Source organism: Lolium perenne, chromosome 4 (genome assembly GCF_019359855.2).
Source record: "Lolium perenne isolate Kyuss_39 chromosome 4, Kyuss_2.0, whole genome shotgun sequence".
Classification (NCBI taxonomy): Eukaryota; Viridiplantae; Streptophyta; class Magnoliopsida; order Poales; family Poaceae; genus Lolium; species Lolium perenne.
The window spans coordinates 123,344,917-123,358,231 of NC_067247.2; the positions used below are offsets into that span (position 1 = coordinate 123,344,917).

The 13,315-nt window shown below is 45.2% G+C and overlaps 1 long non-coding RNA gene across 1 annotated transcript; it reads right to left on the reverse strand.

Moving 5' to 3' along the window:
* Nucleotides 1-49: 49 nt before the first annotated feature.
* Nucleotides 50-3,605, reverse strand: LOC139830518 (uncharacterized). The gene is made up of 3 exons (XR_011742775.1): nt 2,821-3,605; nt 1,619-1,704; nt 50-286 (listed from the first exon to the last, which is right to left on the reverse strand). It is a non-coding gene; the product is annotated as an uncharacterized lncRNA (long non-coding RNA).
* Between the last annotated feature and the right edge of the window lie 9,710 nt (nt 3,606-13,315).

Consider the following 13,315-nt stretch of genomic DNA (forward strand, 5'->3'; position numbering starts at 1 on the left):
GCACGCGATGCGGGTGGAATCAATCACGAGCAGTAACATTACAACATGATTACAATAGAGCCCACAAGATACAGATATATTACAACAACAACTCCAACGAGTCAAGATACAAATAGATACATACAAAGATCCAAATCATACAGAAGATCAAATACGTCCGAGTACGGACAAGATACAAATTGGACTAAGAGTCCTGAAGATAAGCGATGGCGTCCATAACCCTGCCCAGGCCAAGCCGGAAGGGTAACCTTGCTAGCGTCGTTCTTCATCGTACCGATCTTCATACCTGCCCGGTTATGTCCCGTAGAAGCAGCAATAAGTACGGGTTCGTACTTAACAAGACTTCAAGACGTATAAGCATTCGTCAACCAGTCGTCATTTGTACTTGAGGCACGCAGGGGACTTAGAGGACGCAAGAGGAACGTCATAGGCAATATGGTGGGGTTAAGCGGCAGCGCGCAAGCACTAAAAACCTATAGAGACACTCTACAGCATTCGTCTATGAGAGAAGGGGAGAGAGCGCACAAACTAACAGTTCTATACTCTGCAAACATAACACAGCCGATGCGTTCCCCCTTCGCCAAGAAGTACTGGCAAAGGCACAGTTTTAACCATTTATTATTTAAGTTATGCTAACTTACTACTCAAGTTATTATGATTGAAGCAACAGGTGTAAGTTGTCTATGGTCGAGTCATACAGCTCCAAGTCGTCCATAACCGCGGACACGGCTTATCGATAAGATGTACACCCTGCAGGGGTTGCCCAAATGTACCCACACGCACCGCTCGACCCACTTACGACAGGTGGATATCACGGCTCGCACTCTCCTTCACGACAACAATGTCCAGGAAGCCACCTAACCAAGTTGAACCCGTATCGAAGTCCGGCCGTATCTCCGAAGCGGACTTAGCTATTGCGAGGACGGCTTCAGAGGGTCAAAACACACACTGGGGCGAATGACCCGCTTCAGCATGCGATAAACGCACGTGCCGCACCTATACGTGCATACCAGAAACAAGGGATACAAGGCACCCAGGGGCTTCCCAAAGTAAATAAGTAACAAGCTGGCATGCACGCAAAATCAAATGGTAAAACATTGTAAACTAGTTGTGGCCACTGGACAAAGCTATAGATTCCGGCAGTGGTCAATGGGAGACCCATAAGCATACCCACGTGTGGTTAGAGCGCTCAGTCTCGGAACAGGTAATAGGAACTCGGGTCCTAGGGGACATTAGTGAGTCAAAGTTCCGATGCTTTCGCAAAGGGGTTCACAGATGCCTCAGCTTATCATTTTAATTGTTAACAATAAGTAAAGCATGATTATCTCCAACAATATATCCATAGACCATGTGTCATGATTCCCCAACAGATAACCCGATAAGATGGCGATAACGGTAACAAGATAAAACAGCACTAGCATGCACTATGACTCGCAAGGCAGACCCGATAACCAAACAATAGCTGTAGGTGGTTGGTGGAGGCAATATGGGCTGCTTGAGGTAACCAGTGGAAAGGACACGTGACAAGAACGCAACTTAAGGATAGCATGAGGGAGAAGGCAAAATAAAATAGGTAAGCGACTTCTGCAGGGGCAGAAGTATAAGGGAAAATGCTTGCCTGTTAAAGCTTGTCGAAGGAACAACCGGAGAACTTGGCGTATCTCACATCACCACTTCGCGATCCTATCCGGGAAGAAGCAAATGCTGGACACACAACATATGCAAGTCTTACTACTACGGAATAAGAACCAGCATGAGCAAGATGCAGGCATGCATGACATGGCAAATATGATGCGATGCAACTTATCCAATTAAGCGGGATCGGAATCCCGGACAAACAAATTAGGGTTGGAGTTGCATTTATACCGGCAAATTTAAGTGTTGGTTAGCATGGCACGACATGGCAAGGGTGAGCTACTTCAATATTAAACGGAGCGGGGAAACCTAGTCGGTGTTCCGAAATACTCCGCATATATGTTAGGTGAACATGCACGACTATCAACGCGCGACATGATGCGAGATGCAAACAAGCATATGGATGGCATAATCATGTTCCTCACATTTTTCTGATCAATTTTCATATATAACACATTTAATTTGGAGCTATAGATTAGAAGATATAAAATAACCATATTTTGTAGTTGAAATAGAAGAAACAGAAAAGACAGGAGGGAAACTGGGAGGTGATGATTTGTTTGTCTGTCAAAACTGAAGCGAATAGCAGATGGATCGTGGATAGAGGCAAGATGGACATGCTAGATGGATTTTAAACAAACACGTGAAGGGAAGTGAGGCTAGTGGCTTGTGTATACGGGTGATTAGGAATTCAGCTAGCTGAGGATTGATGACCTGACCAGGGAAAAAACAAAGGCACGCATGGTCGGCCTGTTGTTGTCGACCTGCAGGACTGCTGAATCAAAACAGGTAACACCAAAACAAAAAGGGCAGCCGGACTGCTGCTGGTGCTGGGTGCTGATCTCGACTGACCAGAAACGAAAAGAAGAGATCCAGCCAAAATAGCTACTGCTTGGATCGTGTGGCTAGGTAGTGGAGTTGATCGATGGTTTTCCAAAATAAGCAGAGAACAAGGTAGAGCCCCCGTTATCTGAACTGAAGAAAAATAGCTGGTGTCAACTGTAACTGAACATGTACAACGAAAAGAAATAGACGCACGTCTCCACTGAGATTGATCTTGGAACCGTAGGAATTGGATCAAAAAGGAGTTTATCTGGGCCAGCATCGTCTGGTGATAGATATCAGAAATGTGGAAAACTGAATTAACTCCAGCGCGGGGACAGAGGTTTCGGAGGAGATGCTCACCCAGCGGATCGATGGTGAAGAGGAACCTGAGGCCATGGGGTTTCCGCACCCGTGGTTAGCGCGGCAGGTGGCGGCGAGGAACGGCGACGGCGCAGCAGCCACGAAGTAGCAGAAAAACGGCGACAAGAATTTTCCGTCAGAAATAGGCGAAGGCGTGCAGTGATGGAAAGAGACGAGGAAGTGGGGGAATAGGTGCACTAGCTCACCAGGAAGCTGATGAACACCTCGGCTGGGGCGGACGAGGTCGGAGGCGGCCGGAAACTTCGCCGGAGCGCGGCGACCGGAGATAAAGACGGCGACCTTCACGTCAATTGGAGCGGAAACAACTCGATTCCTTTGGGGACGATGACGAGGGCGACGAGGCGCAGCTCATGGTGGTCTCGTCTTGGCGACAGATGCTCTGGTACGACGGCGCGACGGTGCACTGCCGCGGTGGTGCTCTCGGTGTTGTCTGAATTTCCATGGAAGGGAGGCAGAACCAAGGGGGAAAGAAAGTGGCGGCGGAGATGCGGAAGTGTGAGCTAGGGTTTGCAGGGGAAGCCTCAGCTGGAATTAAAGGAGGAGGGACGCATGTGGAGTGGTGGAGGATGACACACATGCATCTCGCGTGAGCTGGAGGATGAAGACGCCAAACAGAGCACTAGAACGAGCTGGGCTACTGCTTCTTTCTTTCTCCCCTGTTTCTTCATGCTGTACTTCCAAACTTTCCTTCTTCTTGCTGAATTTTTAGAATAAAACATAGAGAAGAGAGGAAAAAGGTTTTAAACAAGTTTGGAATGTTTTGAAAAATATTTGTAGTAGATTTGAAATTAGTTCTTGAACATATCCAAAATAATAATATTTTGGTTTTATTATTATTGAAATAAGATAAGGAAAAAGGGGATTCAAATAAAAAAAAATTCCTTGAGGCTTTTATTAAAACATGCAAGGTGATTGATGCCATGATTATGCAAAAATAAAAAAGAGCAAACAAATCTAATATGGGGATTTTTTTTTCGGGTCGCTACACGTAGCCGCCGCTGAAGCCTCCTAAATCCGCGGCCCCTGCCGGGTTCCAGGAGCAGTGCAGGAGTTCCCTAATTCTAGCCCACATGAATTTTGCAAGATGGCAGTTGAAGAAGATGTGATCGCATGTTTCCCATTCCCCACAGAGGGCACAACTGCCGTCGGAGGGCCCCCGCCTCTTGACCAGCTGATCCCCCGCTGGTAGCCTACCTCTAATGAGCTGCCAGAGGAAGACGCGGATCTTTGGCGGTACCCTGGTGCGCTAGACCTCCTTGAAGTGGGCGATTGCCCCGCCCTGGGACAGCCTACAGTACATGGAGTTAGTGGAGTATTCCCCGGAAGCCTCCAGCGACCAGCGGACATCGTACTCACCCGTAGAGATGGGAGTGAGGTCGAAGATCCTGCACAGGTTCTCCCATTCCACCGTCTCAGCGAGGCCGAAGGAGCGTCTGAATCTGATATGCCAGCCATTGTTGTCGCGAACTCCTTCCACCGTGGCGAAGTGGTTGTCGCAACACGCGAAAAGGCGAGGAAAAGTCAGACGCAAGGGCCCCGTGCCCGTCCACCAGTCGAGCCAAAAATAGGTACGCTTCCCATTGCGCACCTGGTGCTTGGCTCTCATCTTGAAATACCATTTGATCTTCTGAATGGCATTCCAGAACTACGATCCCTTAGTGGGAACCGTTGGGGAGAACAAGTCATGGTTACCCAGGTATTTGGCCCTCAGCAGGTCTGCCCACAGCCCCTCGCTGTTTTGGTAGATCTTCCAGATTCATTTGAGCATAAGAGCTATATTCATGAATTTAGTGTTGAGGATTCCCAATCCTCCAAACGCCTTTGGCTTGCACACCGTAGCCCAGTCTACCATGTGGTACTTGCGCTTGGGGCCCACTCCTTCCCAAAAGAAGCGGGAATGGTGTCGGTTCATGGTCCCATGCGTCGCGTCGTGCAGGAGGTAAAGCCCCATTGCAAACAACGGCAAGCTGGAGAGGCAAGAGTTGGTGAGCTCGAGCCTCCCCGCGGGGGCGAGAAAAAACCCTTCCCAGGGCTCGACCCTGTGGCCAACCTTCTCAGTGAGGAAATTCCAGTCCGCAACTGAGAGGGGCTTGTCGCTGACAGGGAGGCCTAGGTACTTGAAGTTGGTTGTTTATTGTCTCCCGCTAGTCAATAATTTTTAAGTATCATTGCAATGAACCGAGGAAGAGGAACATAAAGGTGGTGAACAGAAAAAGGAAATTGTTGGATTACATTGACGTGCTTGTGATAAGCTGCAACAGGAGTGAAGTGCGTTCACAACAACGAAGCTACGGGAATCTGAAAGGGATCCAAAGTACAATTGGAACTCGATCTGAAAGGGTCAGGCTCTCCTCTCACGTGCCTAGCCCCCTCTCTCTCCCTCATGAACCGCCATTGCGGCAGCTCCATTTCGATGTTGGCCGAGCCACAGCAAGGTCCCTGTGACTTCGTCCTGTCGTTTACACGCTCCTTAGCAGCGGCCAGGTCGGGCACGCGTGACAAATTCGTTCATACCAAGCGACCGATCTTCTGAGTGAGAAGAAAAAAAATAACATAACATTTCGCCTCCATTGAAATTGTTTTTACCTTTGCCTCGGAACTGTTCTCGTCTTTTTCCTTGTTCTTGATTTTGCCTCCTTTGCCGCGCGGTCGGTGCTTTCAAGCGCGCTTGTATCCTTCTTCCGGATCAGTCTTCAAATCATTGACCCACTTGCAGTTGCGATTGGTGTGTGAGGACTTGCCAGTAGCCGGATCAATATGGGCTAGACATGGTATGTCCATGTACTCTTCGTAAGTTTGGGGAGCGCAGAATCCAGCGACGGTGACCTTGTCAGCGCGTTGCTGGCCCCTGTCGGCTCCGCCTCCACGGCCGCGGCCTCTTCCGCCTCCTTGACCTTCGTGTTGGAACGCCGCTTTTTTGGTCGTCACAGGGGTTCTTCCGCTTGTTGTTGCTGTTGTCGCCGTTATCACGGTTCTTCTTTTGCTGATGCGGATGTACGGATGTGGCTGTGAGCTCTCCACATGCGTCGTCGTCAGCGGCGGTGCGAGTGCTGGCGATGCCGATCATGTCATCTAAGGTCAAATTGTTCTTGTTGATCAGGCAAGTTAGCTTGTGCCGGAGCAGCCCTCCTCGCTGCAAACCATTTATGAAGGCGTGCATAATTGTACGGTTATCTACGTTCTCACACTCGTTTCTTGTTGCTAACCACCGAGTGAGAAAAGCTCGAGAGGTTTCATTCTTCTTCTGGATACATACCTGCAGGTCGCTTGTTGTGGCAGGTCTCTTGTAGATGCCCATGAAGTGTTTTTTGAAAGCGATCTTTAGGTCAAACCAGAAAAATATGGTGTTCTCCGAAAAGTCACTGAGCCAGGTACGGGTTGGGCCAACAAGGTACAACTGAAGCATGCGGCATGCTACATTGGGGGTCCCTTCGGCAAAGCTGACTGCGTTAAAAAAGTCCTTGATCAAGGTATCGGGCCTTTGACTATCATCGTAATGCTTCAGATTTTCAGGTAGTTTGAGACTCAAGCCTTTTGGTTTTGGTTCCTCTCGATCATCCTGCCGAAGCACTTTGGGCCAATGTATTCAGATCTATACACGTTGAGACGTTCCCGTGCGTCGCGCGGGCCGTTGCGGGCGGGGGATTTTGAGCGGGAGCGCGATCTCCGCCTTCACCTACTCCACTAGGTGGTGGAGAGGGAGATCTGCGAGGTGGTCGATGAGAACTTTTGCTTCCGCCTTCAGATTCTCTGCGCCCTTCCGGCTGCTGACTCCGGCTTCGGTGGCTACCTTCGTCGTGGTGGCGGTCGCCTCCCTCATTCCGGCTTCTGCGTGGCTCAGGCTCGCATTCTTTGTTCCGATTCCGACGCGGCTCCAGCGTGCGTTCCTTATTTCGATTCCTCGGAGGCGCCATGTTGTCGCGGATGTTAATTCCACCAGGCCCATGGGGTTTGCTGTTTCCGACTGGACTGCGTCGGCGAGGCGGCGGAGGAGGATACGGGGTTCGGGGCAGCGGTGACGAGTTCCGTACTTGTCCCTTCCAGTGAACATCAGATCCTTTCTCTTGTTTGGGTCCGTCGGAGGTGTTTTCGAGGGTATGGGGATCGGATTTGGATGTTCTCTGGTCCTTGTTCTGCGCTCCGTGGATCCGGTGCGTGATTCATCATCACGATGTTGTCTTCCGGAGGCGTTCTTCTACTCGGTGGATATACATAGTTCCGGGTTGGATTCCAACCTGCGCGAAATGTCTGCCTTACTCTGTTGCTTCATTGTTGAAGCTACGAGTGTGCGGAGATGGGCGATGTCGATTTCCTCATCGTTTTTGGCCAGGATCTCCGCATCCTTCTTCATATTGTCATTTGGAGTTGTGAGCGGATGTTGATTGGTGAGGGTCGCAAAGTTGATCTTGCGGGGGCCAATGGCTTCCCGACGGATCCTATCTGCTTCCTTGCCAGCATCCTCTATGATGGTTTCTCATCGTGCTCGGAGTTTTTTGGCCTCCTCCAGGTATTCTACAGCTTGGCACTCTCTTTCTAGGAATTTATTCATCACCTCCTCTGCATCTTGCCTTTCCTCCAGCATTGTTACTGCGGTGTTGGCAAATCTCTCAGCGGTTGCCAGCAGTTCCTTCCTTGTGGCTTCTAGAGCTTCCGGGTCTGCGGCATCCTCTGGAGTTATTGGGTTGGTCAGGATCTCCGAGTTTGCAATAGCACCCCGGCCTGCCTGCCTGGCGAGCTCTTCTATGGATAGATCTTCTCCGTGTTTGAGGACACGTCCTTCTCCAGGATCTGGCACGATGCGATAGCGCACCCGTTGCGGAGTCTCTGAATTGGACGGGCCTGCTTTTTTGGGATCGGAGGGAGTTGCTTTTTCATCAGTTCCTTGCTCCAGCCCAGTTAAGGTCACCAGTACCTCCTTTGGCGGGGCGGATTCTGCTTCAGCTTTCTCCTCGTCCTCCAACTCCTTCATGGCGCGGTTGTACTCTTTTGTGTCCATAGTGGAAGCATGGTCAGAGATTGGGCTTAAGTTGCCAAGAATTGATTCTTCTTTATCTCTGGTTTCCTCTTGTTGATCCGGAGCGTTGTTGTCTCTGGCAACCTTGATGCGTGCAATTAACACACGTCCGTTGGGAGCCCCAAGAGGAAGGTGTGATGCGTACAGTAGCAAGTTTTCCCTCTGTAAGAAACCAAGGTTTATCGAACCAGTAGGAGTCAAGGATCACGTGAAGGTCGTTGGTGACGGAGTGTAGTGCGGCGCAACACCAGGGATTCCGGCGCCAACGTGGAACCTGCACAACACAATCAAAGTACTTTGCCCCAACGTAACAGTGAGGTTGTCAATCTCACCGGCTTGCTGTAAACAAAGGATTAATTGTATAGTGTGGAAGATGATGTTTGTTTGCGAAGAACAGTAAAGAACAAGTATTGCAGTAAATTGTATTTCAGATGTAAAGAATGGACCGGGGTCCACAGTTCACTAGTGGTGTCTCTCCCATAAGATAAATAGCATGTTGGGTGAACGAATTACAGTTGGGCAATTGACAAATAAAGAAGGCATAACAATGCACATACATATATCATGATGAGTACTATGAGATTTAATCAGGGCACTACGACAAAGTACATAGACCGCTATCCAGCATGCATCTATGCCTAAAAAGTCCACTTTCAGGTTATCATCCGAACCCCTTCCAGTATTAAGTTGCAAACAACAGACAATTGCATTAAGTATGGTGCGTAATGTAATAAACACAAATATCCTTAGACAAAGCATCGATGTTTTATCCCTAGTGGCAACATCACATCCACAACCTTAGAACTTTCTGTCACTGTCCCAGATTCAATGGAGGCATGAACCCACTATCGAGCATAAATACTCCCTCTTGGAGTTACAAGTATAAACTTGGCCAGAGCCTCTACTAGCAACGGAGAGCATGCAAGAACATAAACAACATATATGATAGATTGATAATCAACTTGACATAGTATTCAATATTCATCGGATCCCAACAAACACAACATGTAGCATTACAAATAGATGATCTTGATCATGATAGGCAGCTCACAAGATCTAACATGATAGCATAATGAGGAGAAGACAACCATCTAGCTACTGCTATGGACCCATAGTCCAGGGGTGAACTACTCACACATCGATCCGGAGGCGATCATGGCGATGAAGAGTCCTCCGGGAGATGATTCCCCTCTCGGCGGTGCGGGAGCGATCTCTGAATCCCCGAGATGGGATTGGCGGCGGCTGCGTCTCTGGAAGGTTTTCCGTATCGTGGCTCTCGGTACAGGGGTTTCGCGACGAAGGCTTTAAGTAGGCGGAAGGGTAGGTTTAGGGGCGACACGAGGGCCCCACACAACAGGGCGGCGCGGGCCCAGCCCTGGCCACGCGGCCCTGGTGTGGCGGCGCCTCGTCGCCCCGCTTCGTAATCCCTTCGGTCTTCTGGAAGCTTCGTGGAAAAATAAGACCCTGTGCGTTGATTTCGTCCAATTCCGAGAATATTTCCTTTGTAGGATTTCTGAAACCAAAAACAGCAGAAAACAGCAACTGGCTCTTCGGCATCTCGTCAATAGGTTAGTGCCGGAAAATGCATAATAATGACATAAAGTGTGTATAAAACATGTGAGTATCATCATAAAAGTAGCATGGAACATAAGAAATTATAGATACGTTTGAGACGTATCAAGCATCCCCAAGCTTAGTTCCTACTCGCCCTCGAGTAGGTAAACGATAACAAGGATAATTTCTGAAGTGACATGCTATCATAATCTTGATCAATACTATTGTAAATCATATGAGATGAATGCAGCGATTCGAAGCAATGGTGAAGACAATGAGTAAACAACTGAATCATATAGCAAAGACTTTTCATGAATAATACTTTCAAGACAAGCATCAATAAGACTTGCATAAGAGTTACTCATAAAGCAATAAATTCTTAGTAGAAAGCTTTGAAGCAACATAAAGGAAGATATAAGTTTCAGCGGTTGCTTTCAACTTCAACATGTATATCGCATGGATAATTGTCAACACAAATTAATATAACAAGTGCAATAGGTAAACATGTAATAATCAATGCACACAGTTTACACAATTGTTTGCTTCTAAGATAGAAAGAATAGGTAAACTGACTCAACATAAAGTAGAAGAATGGCCCTTCGCAGAGGGAAGCATGGATTACTATTTTTGTGCTAGAGCTTTTCATTTTGAAAACATAGAAACAATTTTGTCAACGGTAGTAATAAATCATATGTGTTATGTATAAGACATCCTATAAGTTGCAAGCCTCATGCATAGAATACTAATAGTGCTCGCACCTTGTCCTAATTAGCTTGGATTAACACGGATTATCATTGCATAACATATGTTTCAACCAAGTGTCACAAAGGGGTACCTCTATGCACTTTGTACAGAGGTCTAAGGAGAAAGTTCGCATTGGATTTCTCGCTTTTGATTATTCTCAACTTAGACATCCATACCGGGACAACATAGACAATAGATAATGGACTCCTCTTTAATGCATAAGCATTTAACAACAGATAATATTCTCATAAGAGATTGAGGATTTGTGTCCAAACTGAAACTTCCACCATGATTCATGGCTTTAGTTAGCGGCCCAATGTTCTTCTCTAACAATATGCATACTCAAACCATTTGATCATGAAAATCGCCCTTACTTCAGACAATACGAACATGCATAGCAACTCACATGATATTCAACAAAGGTAAAAGTTGATGGCGTCCCCAGAAACATGGTTACCGCTCAACAAGCAACTTATTAAGAAATAAGATACATAAGTACATATTCTTCACCACAATAGTTTTTAAGGCTATTTTCCCATGAGCTATGTATTGTAAAGGCAAAGAATAGAATTTTAAAGGTAGCACTCAAGTAATGTACTTTGGAATGGCAGAGAAATACCATGTGGTAGGTAGGTATGGTGGACACAAATGGCATGGATTTTGGCTCAAGGATTTGGATGCACGAGAAGAATTCCTCTCAATACAAGGCTTAGGCTAGCAAGGTTGTTTGAAGCAAACTCAAGTATAAAACGGTGTAGCAAGACTCACATATGAACATATTGTAAGCATTATAAGACTTTACATCGTCTCCTTGTTGTTCAAACACCTTAACTAGAAAAATATCTAGACTCTAGAGAGACCAATCATGCAAACCAAATTTTAACAAGCTCTATGTAGTTCTTCATTAATAGGTGCAAAGTACATGATGCAAGAGCTTAAACATGATCCATATGAGCATAACAATTGCCAAGTATCAAATTATTCAAGACATTATACCAATTACCACATGAAGTATTTTCCGTTTCCAACCATATAACAATGAACGAAGTAGTTCAACATTCGCTATGAACATTAAAAGTAGCACTAAGAACACATGTGTTCATATGCAACAGCGGAGCGTGTCTCTCTCCCATACAAAGAATGCTAGGATCCGATTTTATTCAAACAAAAACAAAAATAAAAGCAAACAGACGCTCCAAGTAAAGCACATAAGATGTGACTGAATAAAAATATAGTTTCACTAGAGGTGACCTGATAAGTTGTCGATGAAGAAGGTGATGCCTTGGGTATCCCCAAGCTTAGATGCTTGAGTCTTCTTGAAATATGCAGGGATGAACCACGGGGGCATTCCCAAGCTTAGACTTTTCACTCTTCTTGATCATATTGTATCATCCTCCTCTCTTGACCCTTGAAAACTTCCTCCACACCAAACTCGAAACAAACTCATTAGAGGGTTAGTGCATAATTAAAAATTCATATATTCAGAGGTGACATAATCATTCTTAACACTTCTGGACATTGCACAAAGCTACTGAAAGTTAATGGAACAAAGAAATCCATCAAACATAGCAAAACAGGCAATGCGAAATAAAAGGCAGAATCTGTCAAAACAGAACAGTCCGTAAAGACGAATTTTTCTGGGGCACTTAACTTGCTCAGATGAAAATGCTCAAATTGAATGAAAGTTGCGTACATATCTGAGGATCACGCACGTAAATTGGCAGAATTTTATGAGTTATATACAGACGGGGCTGCTCAATTTCGTGACAGTAAGAAATATGTTTCTGCGCAGTAATCCAAATCTAGTATCAACATTACTATCAAAGACTTTACTTGGCACAACAATTCAATAAAATAAAGATAAGGAGAGGTTGCTACAGTAGTAACAACTTCCAAGACTCAAATATAAAACAAAAGTGCTGTAGTAAAAACATACATGGGTTATCTCCCAAGAAGTGCTTTTTTTTAACGCCTTTCAGCTAGGCGCAGAAAGTGTAAATCAAGTAACATCAAGAGATGAAGCATCAACATCATAATTTGTTCTAATAATAGAATCATAAGGTAACTTCATTCTCTTTCTAGGGAAGTGTTCCATACCTTTCTTGAGAGAAAATTGATATTTAATATTACCTTCCTTCATATCAATGGTAGCACCAACAGTTCGAAGAAAAGGTCTTCCCAATATAATGGGACAAGATGCATTGCATTCAATATCCAAGACAACAAAATCAACGGGGACAAGGTTATTGTTAACCATAATACGAACATTATCAATCCTCCCCAAAGGTTTCTTTATAGCATTATCAGCAAGATTAACATCCAAATAACAATTTTTCAATGGTGGCAAGTCAAGCATATCATAGATTTTCTTAGGCATAACAGAAATACTTGCACCAAGATCACATAAAGCATTACAATCAAAATCATTGACCCTCATCTTAATGATGGGCTCCCAACCATCTTCTAACTTCCTAGGAATAGAAGTTTCAAGTTTTAGTTTCTCTTCTCTAGCTTTTATGAGAGCATTTGTAATATGTTTTGTAAAGGCCAAATTTATAGCACTAGCATTGGGACTTCTAGCAAGTTTTTGTAAGAACTTTATAACTTCAGAGATGTGACAATCATCAAAATCTAAACCATTATGATCTACAACAATGGGATCATTGTCCCCAATATTTTAAAAAATTTCAGCAGTTTTATCACAAATAGTTTCAGCAGTTTTAGCAGTTTCAAGCAATTTTGTACGCTTTGCACTAGGAGTAGAAACATTGCCAACACCAATTATTTTACCATTGATAGTAGAAGGTGTAGCAACATGTGAAGCATTATCATTACTAGTGGTGGTAATAGTCCAAACTTTAGCTACATTATTCTCTTTAGCAAGTTTTTCGTTTTCTTCTCTTTCCCACCTAGCATGCAATTCAACCATCAATCTAATATTTTCATTAATTCGAACTTGTATGGCGTTTGCTGTAGTGACAATTTTATTATCATTATCCTTATTAGGCATAACTTTCAATTTTAGAAGATCAACATCAGCAACAAGACTATCAACCTTAGAAGCAAGAATATCAATTTTACCAAGCTTTTCTTCAACATATTTATTGAAAGCAGTTTGTGTACTGATAAATTCTTTAAGCATGGATTCAAGACCAGAGGGTA